The sequence below is a fragment of the Phyllobates terribilis genome, unplaced genomic scaffold (genome assembly GCF_046119375.1).
Source record: "Phyllobates terribilis strain yellow unplaced genomic scaffold, ASM4611937v1 Scaffold_1__5_contigs__length_1240528914, whole genome shotgun sequence".
Lineage (NCBI taxonomy): Eukaryota > Metazoa > Chordata > Amphibia > Anura > Dendrobatidae > Phyllobates > Phyllobates terribilis.
In genome coordinates, this window is record NW_027362761.1 from 572839792 (window position 1) to 572845791 (window position 6000).

Sequence of the window (6000 nt, forward strand, 5' to 3'; positions counted from 1 at the left end):
ATGTCTCTAAAAGTTAAGGTCTTTGTTCCTGTGTGTATTTTCAAACATTAATCTGGCTTTTTTATGTTTATTTTGGAGTATTGGCTTCTTCCTGGCAGAGTGGCCTTTCAGCCCATGTTGATACAGTACTCGTTTCACTGTGAATATTGACACAATCTTACCAGCTTCCGCCATCATCTTCACAAGGTCTTTTGCTTTTGTCCTTGGGTTGATATTCACATGTCGGACCAAAGCGCGTTCATCTCTGGGACACAGAACCCATTTCCTTCCTGAGCGGTATGATGCTGGACATTCCCGTCTTGTTTGTTCTTGTGTACAATTTTTTGTGCAGATGAACGAGGCACCTTCAGGTATCTTGTAATTGTACCCAAGGACGAGCCAGACTTCTGCAAGTCCACAATTCTCTTCCTAATATCTTGGCTGATTTCTTTAGACTTTCCCATGATGCTACACAAAGAAGCAGTATGTTTCAGGTGTGCATTAAAATACATCCACAAGTGTGTCTCTAATTAACTCAGATGTTGCCAAAAAACCTATTAGAAGCTTCCAAACACATGACACCATCATATGGGCAGTCCAGAATTGTTTAAAGGCAAAGTATTCACAGTGTATGTAAACTTTTGACTTTGCAGTAAGTAATAAAAATGTCTTAAAACATTCTCTCTCGCTCATTATTCTGGCATTAAAAATTCTGGTAATCCTAATTGATCTAAAACGGGAAAGGTTTACTTTGATTTCATGTCAGATATTGAACAAAAACATGCATATGTGTCTTTTTATATAGTGTATGTAAACTTCTAGTTTCAACTGTATATATACAGGGTGGTCCAAAAGTAGGTGGACAGAAAGTGTAATAAGGTTATGAAGGGGGAGATTTATCAAACATGGTGTAAAGTGAAACTGTCTCAGTTGCCCTTAGCAACCAATCAGATTCCACTTTTCATTCTTCACAGACTCTTTGGAAAATGAAAGGTGGAATCTGATTGGTTGCTAAGGGCAACTGAGCCAGTTTCACAGATCTAGTTTTCACAGATAGATCTCCCCCAAATCTGTTTTCTTTTCAGATAATTCAGATAACACATAATGGCAAATAATTTAAATACAGATCAAAGAAAATGGATTTTAACAGAGTATTGGAAATCTCAAAATGCTGAAACCGTTAGAGCAAATTGGGTTGAAACATTTGGTACTCAAGCCCCAAAGAGACAAACCATTTACCGCATTCGTGACAAATTCAATGCCACTGGCTCAATCCTTAATGCTCCAAAAACTGGTCGACCCAAAACAGTCTGTACAGAAGATAATAAACAACTTGTTGCTGAAACATTTGTTCAGAGTCCAAAAAAGTCCACAGAAGAGCCTCTTTGGAACTGGGAATTTCATGAGCTTCTATCATGCGAATCCTGAAATCTATTGGGTGGAAAGCTTATCGTCCACGTCTAATTCATGGTTTATTGGAGGATGATCCAGACAGGCGGCTGTAATTTAGTGAGATTATGCTTAACGAAATTGAAGAAAATCCAGTAATTTTAGATAACATTATGTGGAGTGATGAAGCTTCTTTCAGATTCTCTGGCCATATTAACAGACATAATTGTATTTACTGGTATAATGAGAACATGCATTTAACATTGGAGCTAAATGAGCCTGGTGTCAATGTTTGGGGTGGTATTTCAAGTTTTGGTGTTTTAGGACCAATATTTTTTGATGGCACAGTCACAGGAGATAAGTATCTCGAAATTCTAATGAACCAAGCTGTTCCCCAGTTACAGCAACAGCCTAATTCAAATGATCTTTATTTCCAACAAGATGGGGCCCCTCCACATTATTCAAGAGTGGTCCGCGAGTATCTTGATGAAACATTTCCTAATAAATGGATTGGCCGAAGAGGCCCACTTGATTGGCCGGCATGTTTACCAGACTTGATCCCAATGGATTTTTTCTTTTGGGGAGTACTCAAGGACAAAGTTTATAGTCGAAAACCAAAAAGTGTCAGTGATTTGAAAGATTACATAAGAGATGCATTTCAAGAAATTAATACCCAAAGAGACTTGTGCAAAAAAGTTTGTCGAAGCGTAAGAGGCGACTTCAAAGCTGTGCAAATTGTAATGGAAAACAGTTTAAGCCCCTGCGCTGATAAAATTGAAGGGCTTTTGTATTATTGTTCAGAATAAAATGTAATTGTCAATGTTATGCTTGTGTTAGTAAATATAATTTTATATATAAATCAAAATAAATGTTATTATTTTCTGGCCACCTACTTTTGGACCACCCTGTATATGTATATATTATTTATTATTAGTAGAGCAGCACAGTGGCTCAGTGGTTAGCACTGTTGCTTTGCAGCGCTGGGGTCCTGGGTTCAAATCCCTCCAAGGACAACATCTGCAAGGAGTTTGTATGTTCTCCCTGTGTTTGTGTGGGTTTCCTCCGGGTTCTCCGGTTTCCTCCCACATTCCAAAGGCATACTGATAGGGAATCTAGATTGTGAGCCCCAATGGGGACAGCGATGATAATGTCTGTAAATTGTTTGAATTGTAAAGAGCTGCGGAATATGTTGGCGTTATATAAATAAAAATATTATTATTATAGCGCCATTTATTCCATGATAGTTTACATGTGAAAAGGGGTATAAATAATGAAAAACAAGAAGGATAATCATGAAAAATACAAGTCGACGACTGGTACAGGAGGAGAGAGGACCCTGCCCACGAGGGCTCACAGTCTACAAGGGATGGGTGAGGATACAGTAGGTGAGGATAGAGCTGGTCGTGGAGCGGTGTTTACTGCAGGTTGTATGCTTGTCATATATATACACTGCTCAAAAAATTAAAGGGAACACTTAAAACAACAGAATATAACTCCAAGTAAATCAAACTTCTGTGAAATCAAACTGTCCACTTAGGAAGCAACACTGATTGACAATCAATTTCACATGCTGTTGTGCAAATGGAATAGACAATAGATGGAAATTATTGGCAATTATCAAGACACACTCAATAAAGGAGTGGTTCTGCAGGTGGGGACCACAGACCACATCTCAGTAGCAAAGCTTTCTGGCTGATGTTTTGGTCACTTTTGAATGTTGGTTGTGCTTTCACACTCGTGGTAGCATGAGACGGACTCTACAACCCACAGAAGTTGCTCAGGTAGTGCAGCTCATCCAGGATGGCACATCAATGCGAGCTGTGTCTGTCAGCGTAGTGTCCAGAGGCTGGAGGCGCTACCAGGAGACAGACCAGTACATCAGGAGACGTGGAGGGGGCCGTAGGAGGGCAACAACCCAGCGGCAGGACCGCTACCTCCGCCTTTGTGCAAGGAGGAACAGGAGGAGCACTGCCAGAGCCCTGCAAAATGACCTCCAGCAGGCCACAAATGTGCATGTGTCTGCACAAACGGTTAGAAACCGACTCCATGAGGGTGGTATGAGGGCCCGACGTCCACAGATGGGGGTTGTGCTCACAGCCCAACACCGTGCAGGAAGCTTGGCATTTGCCACAGAACACCAGGATTGGCAAAGTCGCCACTGGCACCCTGTGCTCTTCACAGATGAAAGCAGGTTCACACTGAGCACATGTGACAGACGTGACAGAGTCTGGAGACGCCGTGGAGAGCGATCTGCTGCCTGCAACATCCTTCAGCGTGACCGGTTTGGCAGTGGGTCAGTAATGGTGTGGGGTGGAATTTCTTTGGAGGGCCTCACAGCCAGAGGTGCTCGCCAGAGGTAGCCTGACTGCCATTAGGTACCGAGATGAGATCCTCAGACCCCTTGTGAGACCATATGCTGGTGCGGTTGGCCCTGGGTTCCTCCTAATGCAGGACAATGCCAGACCTCATGTGGCTGGAGTGTGTCAGCAGTTCCTGCAAGATGAAGGCATTGAAGCTATGGACTGGCCCGCCCGTTCCCCAGACCTGAATCCGATTGAGCACATCTGGGACATCATGTCTCACTCCATCCACCAACGTCAAGTTGCACCACAGACTGTCCAGGAGTTGGCGGATGCTTTAGTCCAGGTCTGGGAGGAGATCCCACAGGAGACCATCCACAACCTCATCAGGAGCATGCCCAGGCGTTGTAGGGAGGTCATACAGGCACGTGGAGGCCACACACAATACTGAACCTCATTTTGACTTGTTTTAAGGACATTACATCAAAGTTGGATCAGCCTGTAGTGTGTTTTTCCACTTTAATTTTGGGGGTAACTCCAAATCCAGGCCTCCATTGGTTAATAAATTTGATTTCCATTGATGATTTTTGTGTGATTTTGTTGTCAGCACATTCAACTTTGTACAGAACAAAGTATTCAATGAGAATATTTCATTCATTCAGATCTAGGATGTGTTATTTCAGTGTTCCCTTTATTTTTTTGAGCAGTGTATAAATATATATATACACTTTTTTTGTTACATAATGTATGTAGACTTACTACATGAAAGTGATGGGAGTTCAACAACAAAAAATGACTTTATCTAGAGCATTAAAGGGAACTTGTCAGGTCGCCCGTGACTCCAGAACCACCAGCAGTTGTGTCTGCATATGTAAACACTCTGCCTAACAGTCCCTGTATTACAATTGGGGCGTTAGTGTTCCCTTTAAGTATTTAGCAAAAATGCAATTTCTTTCCTCGGCAGAGTAACACTTCTATCTGTTGCTTCTCCCTGATGTAACTTTCCTCAGAAATCTTTCTCAATGGTCCAGACAATGACTGGGAAACTTTTGTTCCTTTTCTTCCATGGTGACTTGACTTTGAGATGTTTGAGGCTTTCTTGACCCTTTTCCCATCCTTCCCACAGCTTCTCCATAGGATGGAGATTGGTGTTACTACTTGGCCGGTTCTTTTTGTGGAGCATCACTGTCACGATGAAGGACCACTTTCTGCTAAGCTTCTGGCAGATACTCTCACATTACCTACAAGAACTCATTCATGGTAGATCTCCAACACCAAGTTTTACACTGCTGGCATCACCTTCTTAGAGTTTCTTTGGTTTTTGACAGTCATATCGTCTGGTGTGCCATTTCTCCAGAAGACCATCAGAGTACTAGACCAAGGTTATTGGAAAATGGGTTCTCATGGGTGACCCTCTTTGGGTCTCTTGGTACCTGGTTGGTTCCATCAAGATTGTCTAAACTGGATCATTTAAAGGTGAATCGCCACCTTCATTAGGTCATTATCAAGTCTGATATTCTGCCCTGATTAATTTATTAACTCCTTCCTGACATCCACCGTACATGTACCAAGCATTTAGGTTGTGGGTGTATGAAACAAGTACTGGAGCTAAACAATTTGACCTGCAAAAAACAAGCCCCCATATGGTTTTGTCCACGAAAAACAAAAAAAAAAAAGATATGTCTCTTGGAAGAAGGGGGAGGGAAAAATGCAAACCTAAAAACTAAAATAGGCTGCAACGGGAAACATTATTATAATATACATTAATATCTTTATAGCAGTCAAAACTTTATTTTTGTGATACAGAGCTCTAAATCCCCCTGTACAGACATAACATGCTGATTACCTGCAGCCACCACTAGATGGAGCTCACCGCAAACAGATTCTACATTCATCTCAATAGTAACCCAGTATTCAATAAACTCCTGAGCTCCCTCTAGTGGTAGCTATAAGAATCCAACATTTTAGCATTTTATCTATGTTTATAGAGGTTTTTTTTTTCAAGCCTTGTCTCAGAAAATCAGTAAATAATTACATTATTTCATATTTAGAGAAAAAAAAAACACCACCGAATTGTTTCCAAAGGTCATTAGTAAATTAAATGTGTCACTTTTACAAATAAATACGCAGTTTCCCAAATTTGGAAGACCCTTATCATTTTATTATTCCTTTGTCAGAAGATTTCAGGAAACAGTGTCCGTAACCATAAGATGGAACGTGTAGATAGCTGTGGTATAGGAAGAAGTCCAAAGGTGTCGATGGTAAATATCTTGGGCTATGTTCACACGCAGCATTTTTGCAGAACTGAATACAGGAGGTGTAGCCAGCGCCC